This window comes from Bombina bombina, unplaced genomic scaffold (genome assembly GCF_027579735.1).
Source record: "Bombina bombina isolate aBomBom1 unplaced genomic scaffold, aBomBom1.pri scaffold_841, whole genome shotgun sequence".
NCBI lineage: Eukaryota > Metazoa > Chordata > Amphibia > Anura > Bombinatoridae > Bombina > Bombina bombina.
In genome coordinates, this window is record NW_026512906.1 from 70,001 (window position 1) to 84,894 (window position 14,894).

At 41.5% G+C, this 14,894-nt stretch overlaps 1 protein-coding gene across 1 annotated transcript in view; it reads left to right on the forward strand.

The window, feature by feature from the left end:
- Positions 1 to 14,894, forward strand: part of LOC128644599 (endophilin-B2) — an 82,506-nt gene that overhangs the window by 159 nt on the left and 67,453 nt on the right. The window lies entirely within an intron of this gene.

The following is a 14,894-nucleotide window of genomic DNA, read 5'->3' on the forward strand; positions in this document are numbered from 1 at the left end:
GCTGCTTGTGCACACAGCTGTCCCATGCACCCCTCCCCTCTGCAGCATCCTCTCCCTCTGATGCTGCTTATCCCTCCATCTTTACTGCACTGTAATGAGAGAACTGTAACTGAAGCTGCTGTCTGCTTTCACTGCACCATATGGTATCTATAGGTGTTATCAGGAGGGATTCTATGCCTTCTTATGTAACTAGCACATGCCTGTAGGTTTTACATCATTAGATGACATGGTGCTTTGTACAAGCTTCACTACTGGCAAAATGATGGTGCAGTTTGTGAGTCTGTATTAGGCTACACATCACCCATTCAATATCACATTAGTATGAATGGAAATAGCCCCAAAGCTTGCTCTCTCAAATTGTGCTGAGTACGACAAAGTGACACTGTTGTTTCCTTATCTAGTGACGAGCATGTGATTATCTTACATCATTATTCTGTGCCTGAGCTACAGCTCACATGTAATATATATATTTAGCTACATTATTTAGAATGTTTATCAAAACTGGCATTTGTGTGAGATGGATACGTAAGAGATAAACAGGCCATTAATTATTTAGATTATGGCCTTTAGCATGAGAGTTTCTGTGTTTTATTATTATTATTGCTGTTAAAACACCGATTATCAAATGCTTACAGGTTGTAAAGGGTTACATGAATGTGGCAATCATTTGTCTGTTTATTTGTGATTGGGAATTTCTACAAACACTGGGAATCTGAGATATAGATTTATGTTAGTAAGATCTGATCGGTTGACAGAAATATAGCTATATATAATCTAGTATAATGTAATCTCCTGCCTTTCTTTCTCTCTCTTTTTGTTCTCTCTCTTTCTCTCTCTCTCTCTCGTCCGCTCGGCACTTGTTAAATTGACCCCATAGTCTTAAAATTACATTCTGTTAGGAATTAGAGTATTGTGCAACTAGTGTTGCTGATTGGATGCGCACAGGACCTAAGCAGCACTTCTACTGTGTGTTTAACCCGTTTGTGGGGGTTAAACACAGTAGAGCAGATTCAATAGTCTTTAACTTACATGCTGTAACAAATTATATATATTTTTTTTAACTATTATAGCCCTTTTAGTATAGATTTTGGATGGTCTGCTTCTTTTATGATTAATTTAGCACAAGATTTATAGTTCTAGGTACTGATCACACCAGGCTAGACCAGATTGCGCTAGATTTAAATACTTGCTATGTTTGACCCATAACCATGGTTTATTTACACTAGAGACAACCTTGTTTAGTTTAGCACAAATACAAACATCTTTCTTATAAATAAGCAATACAGCCTTTTGAGGTTATTGCAGAATTAACCTTTTAACGCCGTTCTGACTTTCTATTCTGTCCTAACCATGCCGGGCTTTAGCCCTTTTAGGACGGAATAGAACGTTTTAGCTGTTTGGCTGTCCTCTGAAGCCAACGGCGCTTCAAGAATACGATTGCGGTCTAGAGGATGTGCCTAGTGTCATAGGGACACCCCCCTGACACGATCCCATCATTGATTGCGTGCACGATTGCGGGACTTCAATTTGTTTACATCGGAACGTTGTTCCGATGTAGACAAATTAACCCTGTCATCAAAGGGTTAATATTGAGCTGTCATGCACGGCATAAACACAAAGGTATCTATTGAGGATACTTTGCACACACATGTCACCTGCATCTGTCATATAGCAAGAGTCTGCCTCTTCCTGATGTCTTTATGAAATGGGAACATTGGTAAGTTACTATATAGTGCTGCTTGACTTCTCAGGTATTCCCCAAGGCAGTTTGTGTCCCTTTAATTGCATTGCAATGTTACGCAGTTTAGCCTAAAATGTTCTATCTTACAGATTCAGAGGGGGGTTTATGGTTTAAGGATAGACCAATTAGCAGTTTTAAAATACAAAAGGTAATATTTTTCCTTAGTTACCAAGAGAATGAGGCAAATTTGAAAATCAAAGCATATTGGAAAACTGTTTAAAATTGCTGCTGTATCTGAATTAAGAATGTTTAATTTGGCGGTTACCGTCCCTTTTAATTACTGGTGCAGGCAAACGCATTGCTCTAAACTGCCAGTGTGGCATCCTTCTCAAATATGGACTGAACATACCGCCAGCAAAAACTACAACAGCCACGATATCACTGGTTACAAAAGCTGACGGGGTTCAGCTCCTGCTGGTACTGAACCCAAAAATTTTTTCTTTCATATTCAGATAGAGCAGCAACTTTCTAATTTACTCCTATTATCATTTTTTCTTGGTATCTTTATTTGAAAATGCAGGAATGTACGCTTAGGAGCCGGCCCATTACCTGGGTAGCGCTTGCTGATTGGTGGCTAAATGTAGCTTTTATGTGTCATATATCATACAAAAAACAATTGCATAGGTAAAAATTAGTTTGTGTCTGAGTTCTCAGACGACTAAAAAAAGTGGCATTTAAAAAAGTCAAATAGCATTTAAGCACAGGTAAATTAATATATAGCTGGATTTTAAAACTTAAAGGGACATTAAGCACCTCAACATATTAATATAGTTTAATTACGTGCAGTTAAACAACTTTGCAATATTTGCTCATTATTTATTTTGTTCACCATTTCTGTAATTTTAATTCTGAATATTGTGGGCTTTCTAATTTATGTTAAACATGGAAGTGCAGACACAGCTATATTCTGCACAGTCATTGGTTGCACACTCTAGTAAGCCATTTATAACCATTCCTAATTTACTATATGGTGGCACCCACTACTTTATTGACATTAACTTTACCCCATATTTTTTCAATATTTATACAAATAATATAACTTTTAAAAATATATGTACAAATTCTCAGGCTGATCTTTGCTTTGAATACAACATGCAAGCAATTATATATTTCTATCTCTATCCATCCTTGAGAAACAGTTACCAGTCATTGTGCTGCTGCTTTACATAGCTGCTCTGTATTTGACTATTCTCTTCAAAAATCTGTTTACTATGGCTGTGCTGTGTTAAAGAAAAACTTACACAGTGCAGCCAGAGCACAGCACTGTTTGAAGAGAACAGCCTGATGGGGCTCAATGATGCAAAGCAAAAGCGCTAATCATTCCTGCTTGTGTCCCATTCTTTCTGTGGACATTTACTGCTGCATTTACTGTGATGACATCTCAGATGACAGCATGTTCTGCCTTGGGATAAAAGGGAGTAACACCCCTCACATTTTTGTAAATATTTTATTATATTTTTTCATGTGACAACACTGAAGAAATTACACTTTGCTACAATGTAAAGTAATGAGTGTACAGCCTGTATAACAGTGTACATTTGCTGTCCCTTTAAAATAACTCAACACACAGCCATTAATGTCTAAACTGTTGGCAACAAAAGTGAGTGCACCCCTAAGTGGAAATGTCCAAATTGTGCCCAAAGTGTCAATATTTTGTGTGGCCACCATTATTTTCCAGCACTGCCTTAACCCTCTTGGGCATGGAGTTCACCAGAGCTTCACAGGTTGCCACTGGAGTCCTCTTCCACTCCTCCATGACGACATCACCAGGCTGGTGGATGTTAGATACCTTGCGTTCCCCTACCTTCCATTTGAGGATGCCCCACAGATGCTCAATAGTGTTTAGGTCTGGAGACATGTTTGGCTAGTCCATCACCTTTACCCTCAGCTTCTTTAGCAAGGAAGTGGTCGTCTTGGAGGTGTGTTTGGGGTCATTTTCATGTTGGAATACTGCCCTGCGGCCCAGTCTCCGAAGGGAGGGGATCATACTCTGCTTCAGTATGTCACAGTGCATGTTGGCATCCATGTTTCCCTCAATGAACTGTAGCTCCCCAGTGCTGGCAGCACTCATGCAGGCCCAGACCATGACACTCCCACCACCATGCTTGTGGTTGCCGCCACACACTCTTGACACCATCTGAACCAAAAAAGTTTATCTTGGTTTCATCGAACCACAGGATATGGTTCCAGTAATCCATGTCCTTAGTCTGCTTGTCTTCAGCAAACTGTTTGCGGGCTTTCTTGTGCATCATCTTTAGAAGAGGCTTCCTTCTGGGATGGCAGCCATCCAGACCAATTTGATGCAGTGTGTGGCTTATGGTCTAAGTACTAACAGGCTTACCCCCCACCCCTTCAACCTCTGCAGCAATGTTGTACAAGTTCCTACAACAAGATTTTCCCATCACTCCAGTACTATACACACTTCCAAAAAGTGCATAAGGATGCCCAAAAACCACTAGGGAGGGCCATCATTTCAGTGTGAGTGTCTCTGCTGAAACCGCTAGCTCAATTTGTTGACTTCAGCCTTCGGTTAAACAGGTGAAGTTGTACATCCAAAACTCTACATCATTCATCAGATTAATCACGATGTTCACTGATATCAAATCCTCGGACCTTTTGGTGACTCTAGATGTATTGAGTCTGTATACAGTAATCCCACAAGACTTGGGCATCACCACAGTCAGAAGACAACTTGGACGGATTCCCTATGTTGGACCTAATGAAGATGTGCTTATTGAGCTACTTACTGATTGTCTCACCAAATTGTTTTTCCTTTTTGAAAAAAACTATTATCTGCAAATTGCCGGAACTGCGATGGGGTCCAATGTGGCCCCATCTCTAGCAAACTTGTTCATAGCAGTATACGAGACAAACATTATGCATGTATTTGCTAACAAACAGATCAAGCTATACTGCCATTATATAGACAATCTCTTTGATATGGGCTGGTGATGAACAGTCACTTGCACAATGGGTTGACGATCTGGTTCCAGCACAATGCCAACTTGGAGGTGATTGACTTTCTTGACATCAGGGTGTTCAAAGAGGGCAACAGTTTGGGCACCACACTCTACAGGAAAAAGACAGACAGGAACTTGATTCTTCGAGCAGATAGCTGTCATCCTTCCTCTCTCATTCGTAACATTCTGAAATCTCAATTTCAGAGGGTCATAAGGAACAACAAAGATGCTCTCAAAAACTTGAAGAGATGACCGAAAGGTTCAGACAAAGAGGGTAAAAGCCTTCACTACTCAAGGAGTGCAAACAAAGTTCCCTAACGATAAATGAACCCACGAGATCTGATGAGCAACAACGTTATACTTTTATCACAACCTACTGGCCAGATAAAAACCTGATAAGAGCTAGTCGTGATGAATAGAAACTTATTTAAACAGACCTCAATCTTCCGTTCACCCACTGGGATACACCCACGGTTGCCTTCAAAAGAGGAAGAAATCTAAGGCACCTACTCGTAAAAACGTGTATATATTGCATGAAGATATGTCCCGTGTATGGTTGAAAAAGAGTAAGGGCTGTTTTCGTTGTATGAGCTGCGTTACAGGCAACAGCATGCTCACTAGTCCTTCTTTCCAACACCCAGACAAGTATAGTAATGTACAGTGGTTTTCATTTTCCAGTTAGTTGTTAGCCTTCCTGTTGCTCTGGTGGATATGTTTAAAGAGCTTTATGAAAAAAAAAAAAAATGGTACAAAAACATTGTGTAATTACAATTCACAAACCCTTTTTGTAAACAAATATGTTTTTGTCTGATGATTGAGAATTAAAGGTATAACAGTGAGTCACTCATTCTTCAACTGACCATCTGGTAAAGCCCAGCTCACATCTATCAACCCCCACAATATACTGACTAAGTGAAGCCTGAGGGCCAGATGTCCAAAATCCAACCGGACAGTACGGTATTGTAGCATGTTGTCCAGAAAAATATTCACAAAAATATTGGTCACTAAAGTCCCTGAGTGTGTGATACATCTAAAAGGCTTCTTATGTATTAAAGTATGAAGCAGAAAGAAGTGAGGGACAGTAAAGGAATAAAATCAGTTCTGTTTATGTGTGCTATTTGAAATCAAACAAGTAAAATGATTTATTTGTATGGTACTGGCAGCCAAGGGGTAAACTAACTGCTCAGTTGTGAATATATACATGGTGGGATTAAGAGTGTAAGATCAGGTAGAGCTTTTGTATGGTATTGGCAGCCAAGGGGTAAAATAGCTGCTCAGTTGTTAAAAATGCACATAGAGTTTTATGCTCATTATCTGTTTTTGGCATACTTATATGTCAACTTGCTTTGTAATTGTAACATATGTACTGAGAAAATGGTTGTTGGTACAAGAAATGCCTCAATAAAAAAACTTTGATTTAAAAAAACTAAACAAAATGCACATAGTGGGGGCTCAGGTAGAGCTTTTGTATGGTACTGGCAGCCAAGGGGTAAACTAACTGCTCAGCTGTGAATATATACATGGTGGGATTAAGAGTGTAATGTCAGGAAGAGCTTTTGTATGGTATTGGCAGCCAAGGGGTAAAATAATTGCTCAGTTGTGAATATATACATGTGGGATGAGGAGTGGTGGGGCGCAGGCAGAGCTTTTGGAAGGTGGACATTTTGTGACCCCAGTCACCAGCAGATTGTGTAGGACAGCTGGCAGTCCTAGAGCTGATTTGCTGCAATTTCTCCCATCATTTTGCTGTATATTTTACTTGTGACAAATACTTTCTACTTTTTGGGAAGAAACCCTAATACCTATGAATAATATGTGCTAGGTCCTTCTAGGTGTTTGAGAGTAGCATCAGTAGTATAGACATACTTGCTGCTGAATTATTAATAAAAGCAGCAGCAGGAAAGCAGGTCAACAGCTTCTCGCACTCATCATTGTCCTAACTACCATGTGACAAAGTTGCAAGTCAGGATGGGTCTGGTCAATTGCTATGAAAGTACATATTGTAAAAATGATTCTTGCAAGCAGTAATGACACACAATAATAATAATAATAATAATAATAAAAAATAATATATATATAAGTCTTAGGCCACCATTAGATTTGTTGTTTTAGCAATGGTATAATGACCATATATAATTATTTCTCAGTCTCTTTATAGGCTAAAGTGGCAAGTATTTACCGTGACCTCCCCTTACACTTGAGCAGTAGTAGGAACCTGGCTCTCGTTTATTATAGACTCCATTGCTATGAAGATTTCCCCCCCCCCCTCCTTTTTAAAAAAAAAAAACAACAACAAAAAAAAACGTCAAACTTCTATCAGTATGTCAGTCACTACAAGCTACCCTTCATCCTTGCGGTAGCGGTGTCAGATGCAATGCCATTTGCTCGCTTTCATTTGCGACATCTCCTGAGACAAATCCAAATGATCTCCATTCAATGTAGCATGCACAATTGTAGATATGTCTGGATTTAGTGGGAACCCCCTGTCTTGGTGGATGTCTCCCAAGCCTTTTTCGTGCAGGGAATGAGTTTCCTTGGGAAATAACTACGGATACAAGTATATCTGTTTGGGGAGCCGTCTGGGTCTCTTTGAGACCTCAGGGATTTTGGTCTCCTCAGGAAGTATCTTATATTTTCAGTGCCCTTCTGGCTTTGCCACAGTTGACTTCCATTCAGTCTATCTAATTCCAGTCAGAAAATGTCACGGCAATGGTATATGTCAACCATCGGGGGGGGGGGGGCTTGCAGCTCCCTAGCAATTAAGGAGGTGTCTTGCATTCTATCTTGGATGGAGAGTCATCAGTGTCAGATCTCAGATATCCACATTCATGGACTAGGGAACTGGGAGGCGGACTATCTGAGCTGGCAGGGTCTTCATTCTGAGGAATGGACCCTAAACCATGAGATGTTCAATCAAATTGCCCTTCAGTGGGGATCTCTGGAGATAGATATTGTGGAGGTGGTGGATGTGCTAGCCATTCCATGGGACTACCGGTTAGTTTTTCTGTCCCCACCCCAATAGTGCTCCTTCCTCGGGTGGTAGCACGAATCAAACAGGAGAGTGTCCGCCATTTTAATAGCTCCAGCGTGGCCATGCATGACCTGGTACGCAGATCTCATAAGGATGTCGTCTTATCCTCTGTGGCGTCTTCCTCAGAGTGGACCTTCTGGCTCAAGGTCCATTCTTTTACCAAATCTAGTTTCTCTGAGGCTGACTGTGTGGAAATTGAATTATTGATTCTAGCTCAAAGAGATTTCTCTGTGTCTGTGATTGATACTCTTGTACAGGTTTGCAAACCGGTCACCCGATGTATCTATCATATAGTGTGGAAGGTTTACATTTCTTAACATGCTGAACATGGTTTCTTGTGGCATACGGTAGAATTCCACGTATTCTTCAATTTCTTCCCCCCCCCCCCATGCTGAAACTGCTACTTTTGATCACAATATAATGTTTTAGGATCCTCAATAAAAGCCCTATTTCTCCTATGGGGCCAAAAAGTTCTCGGAAATTACAATACATTTTTTAGTCACTTTTCAAAACACTTTTTGCCTTTTTGAATCTGACACCACTTGGCATTTGATAAGTCATTGAAAGAGCATTTTGGACTTCTTTCCAACTGTTTCACGGCTATTTGCAAACTGTCTCTTGTCTTACACATGTATAAAACACCCCGAAATGGCCACAGGAAACATTGTAGAGGTCTGTTAACATACTTGTCATTAAAGCTCTATTATGAATATATATGTGTGTGTGTGTGTTGAGTACGTGATATAATGTACAGCTCCGGGGATCTGTAGGAAAAGTCACTTCATGACACAATCTACATGGTTTTTATTTTTAATATTTCATTAAAAGTTTATTCAATTTTGTGTTTTAAAAGGGCATCTCTTAATTGTGACTTTCATAGGAACCTATTCTAATCCGTTTCCATCCGCACCACTGCTAACTCAGCTGAATGCATCTTTTAGTTTTTCAGGAAAAGCAGACTGTGCACTATTTTTCTATTGCTATATGGTCTTTTTTTTTTTTTTTTTTTTTAACTTTCACAAATGTTGTTTTTCTTTTTTAAGACACGATGAGTCCACGGATCATCTTAATTACTAATGGGATATTTACCTCCTGGTCAGCAGGAGGAGGCAAAGAGCACCACAGCAGAGCTGTTAAATAGCTCCTTCCCTCCCTCCCACCCCAGTCATTCTCTTAGTGATAGGAAGAAATAAAGTGAGGTGTTAGATTAGATTCTTCAATCAAGAGTTTATTATTTTTAAAGTAGTGCCAGAGAGTGCTACTTTGTCCTAGGGTGTAGCCGTAGTCCATGTCAGTCTCTTCAGTAGAGCTTTTGGTGGCTTTAGAGCAATGGGAACTTGTGGGACATAATTCTCACTGCGCCTCCCATGTTTTTGCTGCCCTGTATGCCTTAGTCTGAGGAAAAGGATTACTCAGCATGCCGTTTTTCCATAGGTCAATAGGAGGGAGAGGACCTCTTAAACCTGGGATCTGCCTTGCTGTCAGGCAGAAGATGAGGTAAGTGCTGACTTTTTATCTAGGGATAGAAGTTTAATCTCAAAAAAAAGTTTGGGCACTGTATTACTTTATTCAAAGCCTCATTTCCAGTAAGGAATAGTTTCTCCTATTTTAAATTAGGGGGCACTTTGACAGTTTGGCTATTATTTTTCTATAAGCCACATTGAAGTTGATATATTCTCCTACTCTGTTAGGAGCTACTAGGCAAACTTGTAAGCAGGCACTGGACTAGAATGGCTTATTTCTGGGGTTAACGGAACTCACTAGGAGGCTAACATGTGGCAGTGATGTTTGGGTTACATTTCTGACTAACGTGCTATCTTATATGAGGTAGCACTATTTGCTCCCAGGTTCGCAACAGGAGTTGCTAGAGTGGTTCAGTTAGCTCCCGGTAGCCTATCTTTAAACATAATAATGGCGACCGGGAAATTATTGTTATTACACCCACGATGGGCGGAGCAAGTTTTGGCGCCGTTTTGGGTTGCACATTCATTTATTTCTATACACAGTCAAACGATGTCAGAGAAATTGAGTGTTATCACGCCCACGAGGGACGGGGCTATGTTTGAGGCGGTTTTTAGAAAAATTGCGCAGTCAAAATCATTACGATATCGGAAGGTTGAGCCACTACATAGTTACAATAGTCTGTTATCCCACAGTGTAACCCTATATAGTTTAACACAGTCTTTAGTATTTTTACAAATATGGGATCCGGCCAGCACTACATAAACATGCGTTCTGGATCAATTTACGAGATGTACCAAGTATTTCTTAGTGTTGTTCACTAAATAAACAATGTTTGAAATGTATTAGAGGATAGATGGACATTTCAGCAAATTTAAACTGGTGTAGAAGTGTGGATAAAGTCTGCAATTTTTGTGAGTTAAATTAACTTTCTGCTGCACACAAAAATTAAGAGGTTACATTTTAAAATTTAAAGAGACAGTAACGTTTTTTATGTGTTACATTTTATTGAAAATGTTTAACTGTTTATTGGTTTAAATGATCCTTTGTGACTCAGGATAGACCTAGAGGCCCTGCTAGGTGTCTCTTTTTCTCCAACATAGGTGTGTCCGGTCCACGGCGTCATCCTTACTTGTGGGATATTCTCCTCCCCAACAGGAAATGGCAAAGAGCCCAGCAAAGCTGGTCACATGATCCCTCCTAGGCTCCGCCTACCCCAGTCATTCTCTTTGCCATTGTACAGGCAACATCTCCACGGAGATGGCTTAGAGTTTTTTAGTGTTTAACTGTAGTTTTTATTATTCAATCAAGAGTTTGTTATTTTGAAATAGTGCTGGTATGTACTATTTACTCAGAAACAGAAAAGAGATGAAGATTTCTGTTTGTATGAGGAAAATGATTTTAGCAACCGTCACTAAAATCCATGGCTGTTCCACACAGGACTGTTGAGAGCAATTAACTTCAGTTGGGGGAACAGTGTGCAGTCTCTTGCTGCTTGAGGTATGACACATTCTAACAAGACGATGTAATGCTGGAAGCTGTCATTTTCCCTATGGGATCCGGTAAGCCATGTTTATTGCGATCGTAAATAAGGGCTTCACAAGGGCTTATTAAAACTGTAGACTTTTTTTGGGCTAAATCGATTCATTATTAACACATATTTAGCCTTGAGGAATCATTTTATCTGGGTATTTTGATATAATAATATCGGCAGGCACTGGTTTAGACACCTTATTCTTTAGGGGCTTCCCCAAAGCATAAGCAGAGCCTCATTTTCGCGCCGGTGTTGCGCACTTGTTTTTGAGAGGCATGGCATGCAGTCGCATGTGAGAGGAGCTCTGATACTTAGAAAAGACTTTCTGAAGGCGTCATTTGGTATCGTATTCCCCTTTGGGCTTGGTTGGGTCTCAGCAAAGCAGATACCAGGGACTGTAAAGGGGTTAAAGTTCAAAACGGCTCCGGTTCCGTTATTTTAAGGGTTAAAGCTTCCAAATTTGGTGTGCAATACTTTTAAGGCTTTAAGACACTGTGGTGAAAATTTGGTGAATTTTGAACAATTCCTTCATGTTTTTTCGCAATTGCAGTAATAAAGTGTGTTCAGTTTAAAATTTAAAGTGACAGTAACGGTTTTATTTTAAAACGTTTTTTGTACTTTGTTATCAAGTTTATGCCTGTTTAACATGTCTGAACTACCAGATAGACTGTGTTCTGAATGTGGGGAAGCCAGAATTCCTATTCATTTAAATAAATGTGATTTATGTGATAATGACAATGATGCCCAAGATGATTCCTCAAGTGAGGGGAGTAAGCATGGTACTGCATCATTCCCTCCTTCGTCTACACGAGTCTTGCCCACTCAGGAGGCCCCTAGTACATCTAGCGCGCCAATACTCCTTACTATGCAACAATTAACGGCTGTAATGGATAATTCTGTCAAAAACATTTTAGCCAAAATGAACACTTATCAGCGTAAGCGCGGCTGCTCTGTTTTAGATACTGAAGAGCATGACGACGCTGATAATAATATTTCTGAAGGGCCCCTAACCCAGTCTGATGGGGCCAGGGAGGTTTTGTCTGAGGGAGAAATTACTGATTCAGGGAACATTTCTCAACAGGCTGAACCTGATGTGATTGCATTTAAATTTAAGTTGGAACATCTCCGCATTCTGCTTAAGGAGGTATTATCCACTCTGGATGATTGTGACAAGTTGGTCATCCCAGAGAAACTTTGTAAAATGGACAAGTTCCTAGAGGTGCCGGGGCTCCCAGAAGCTTTTCCTATACCCAAGCGGGTGGCGGACATTGTTAATAAAGAATGGGAAAGGCCCGGTATTCCTTTCGTCCCTCCCCCCCATATTTAAAAAATTGTTTCCTATGGTCGACCCCAGAAAGGACTTATGGCAGACAGTCCCCAAGGTCGAGGGAGCGGTTTCCACTTTAAACAAACGCACCACTATACCCATAGAGGATAGTTGTGCTTTCAAAGATCCTATGGATAAAAAATTAGAAGGTTTGCTTAAAAAAATGTTTGTTCAGCAAGGTCACCTTCTACAACCAATTTCATGCATTGTCCCTGTCGCTACAGCCGCATGTTTCTGGTTCGATGATCTGATAAGAGCGGTCGATAGTGATTCTCCTCCTTTGGAGGAGATTATGGACAGAATCAATGCTCTCAAATTGGCTAATTCTTTCACCCTAGACGCCACTTTGCAATTGGCTAGGTTAGCGGCTAAGAATTCTGGGTTTGCTATTGTGGCGCGCAGAGCGCTTTGGTTGAAATCTTGGTCGGCTGATGCGTCTTCCAAGAACAAGCTACTTAACATTCCTTTCAAGGGGAAAACGCTGTTTGGCCCTGACTTGAAAGAGATTATCTCTGATATCACTGGGGGTAAGGGCCACGCCCTTCCTCAGGATCGGCCTTTCAAGGCAAAAAATAAACCTGATTTTCGTCCCTTTCGTAGAAACGGACCAGCCCAAGGTGCTACGTCCTCTAAGCAAGAGGGTAATACTTCTCAAGCCAAGCCAGCTTGGAGACCAATGCAAGGCTGGAACAAGGGAAAGCAGGCCAAGAAACCTGCCACTGCTACCAAGACAGCATGAAATGTTGGCCCCCGATCCGGGACCGGATCTGGTGGGGGGCAGACTCTCTCTCTTTGCTCAGGCTTGGGCAAGAGATGTTCTGGTTCCTTGGGCGCTAGAAATAGTCTCCCAAGGTTATCTTCTGGAATTCAAGGGACTTCCCCCAAGGGGGAGGTTCCACAGGTCTCAGTTGTCTTCAGACCACATAAAAAGACAGGCATTCTTACATTGTGTAGAAGACCTGTTAAAAATGGGAGTGATTCATCCTGTTCCATTAAGAGAACAAGGGATGGGGTTCTACTCCAATCTGTTCATAGTTCCCAAAAAAGAGGGAACGTTCAGACCAATCTTAGATCTCAAGATCTTAAACAAGTTTCTCAAGGTTCCATCGTTCAAGATGGAAACCATTCGAACTATTCTTCCTTCCATCCAGGAAGGTCAATTCATGACCACGGTGGATTTAAAGGATGCGTATCTACATATTCCTATCCACAAGGAACATCATCGGTTCCTAAGGTTCGCATTCCTGGACAAACATTACCAGTTCGTGGCGCTTCCTTTCGGATTAGCCACTGCTCCAAGGATTTTCACAAAGGTACTAGGGTCCCTTCTAGCTGTGCTAAGACCAAGGGGCATTGCTGTAGTACCTTACTTGGACGACATTCTGATTCAAGCGTCGTCCCTTCCTCAAGCAAAGGCTCACACGGACATTGTCCTGGCCTTTCTCAGATCTCACGGATGGAAAGTGAACGTGGAAAAGAGTTCTCTATCCCCGTCAACAAGGGTTCCCTTCTTGGGAACAATAATAGACTCCTTAGAAATGAGGATTTTTCTGACAGAGGCCAGAAAAACAAAGCTTCTAGACTCTTGTCGGATACTTCATTCCGTTCCTCTTCCTTCCATAGCTCAGTGCATGGAAGTGATCGGGTTGATGGTAGCGGCAATGGACATAGTTCCTTTTGCGCGCATTCATCTAAGACCATTACAACTGTGCATGCTCAGTCAGTGGAATGGGGACTATACAGACTTGTCTCCGAAGATAAAAGTAAATCAGAGGACCAGAGACTCACTCCGTTGGTGGCTGTCCCTGGACAACCTGTCACAAGGGATGACATTCCGCAGACCAGAGTGGGTCATTGTCACGACCGACGCCAGTCTGATGGGCTGGGGCGCGGTCTGGGGATCCCTGAAAGCTCAGGGTCTTTGGTCTCGGGAAGAATCTCTTCTACCGATAAATATTCTGGAACTGAGAGCGATATTCAATGCTCTCAAGGCTTGGCCTCAGCTAGCGAGGGCCAAGTTCATACGGTTTCAATCAGACAACATGACAACTGTTGCGTACATCAACCATCAGGGGGGAACAAGGAGTTCCCTAGCGATGGAAGAAGTGACCAAAATCATTCTATGGGCGGAGTCTCACTCCTGCCACCTGTCTGCTATCCACATCCCAGGAGTGGAAAATTGGGAAGCGGATTTTCTGAGTCGTCAGACATTGCATCCGGGGGAGTGGGAACTCCATCCGGAAATCTTTGCCCAAGTCACTCAGCTGTGGGGCATTCCAGACATGGATCTGATGGCCTCTCGTCAGAACTTCAAAGTTCCTTGCTACGGGTCCAGATCCAGGGATCCCAAGGCGGCTCTAGTGGATGCACTAGTAGCACCTTGGACCTTCAAACTAGCTTATGTGTTCCCGCCGTTTCCTCTCATCCCCAGGCTGGTAGCCAGGATCAATCAGGAGAGGGCGTCGGTGATCTTGATAGCTCCTGCGTGGCCACGCAGGACTTGGTATGCAGATCTGGTGAATATGTCATCGGCTCCACCTTGGAAGCTACCTTTGAGACGAGACCTTCTTGTTCAGGGTCCGTTCGAACATCCGAATCTGGTTTCACTCCAGCTGACTGCTTGGAGATTGAACGCTTGATTTTATCGAAGCGAGGGTTCTCAGATTCTGTTATTGATACTCTTGTTCAGGCCAGAAAGCCTGTAACTAGAAAGATTTACCACAAAATTTGGAAAAAATATATCTGTTGGTGTGAATCTAAAGGATTCTCTTGGGACAAGGTTAAGATTCCTAGGATTCTATCCTTCCTTCAAGAAGGATTGGAAAAAGGATTATCTGCAA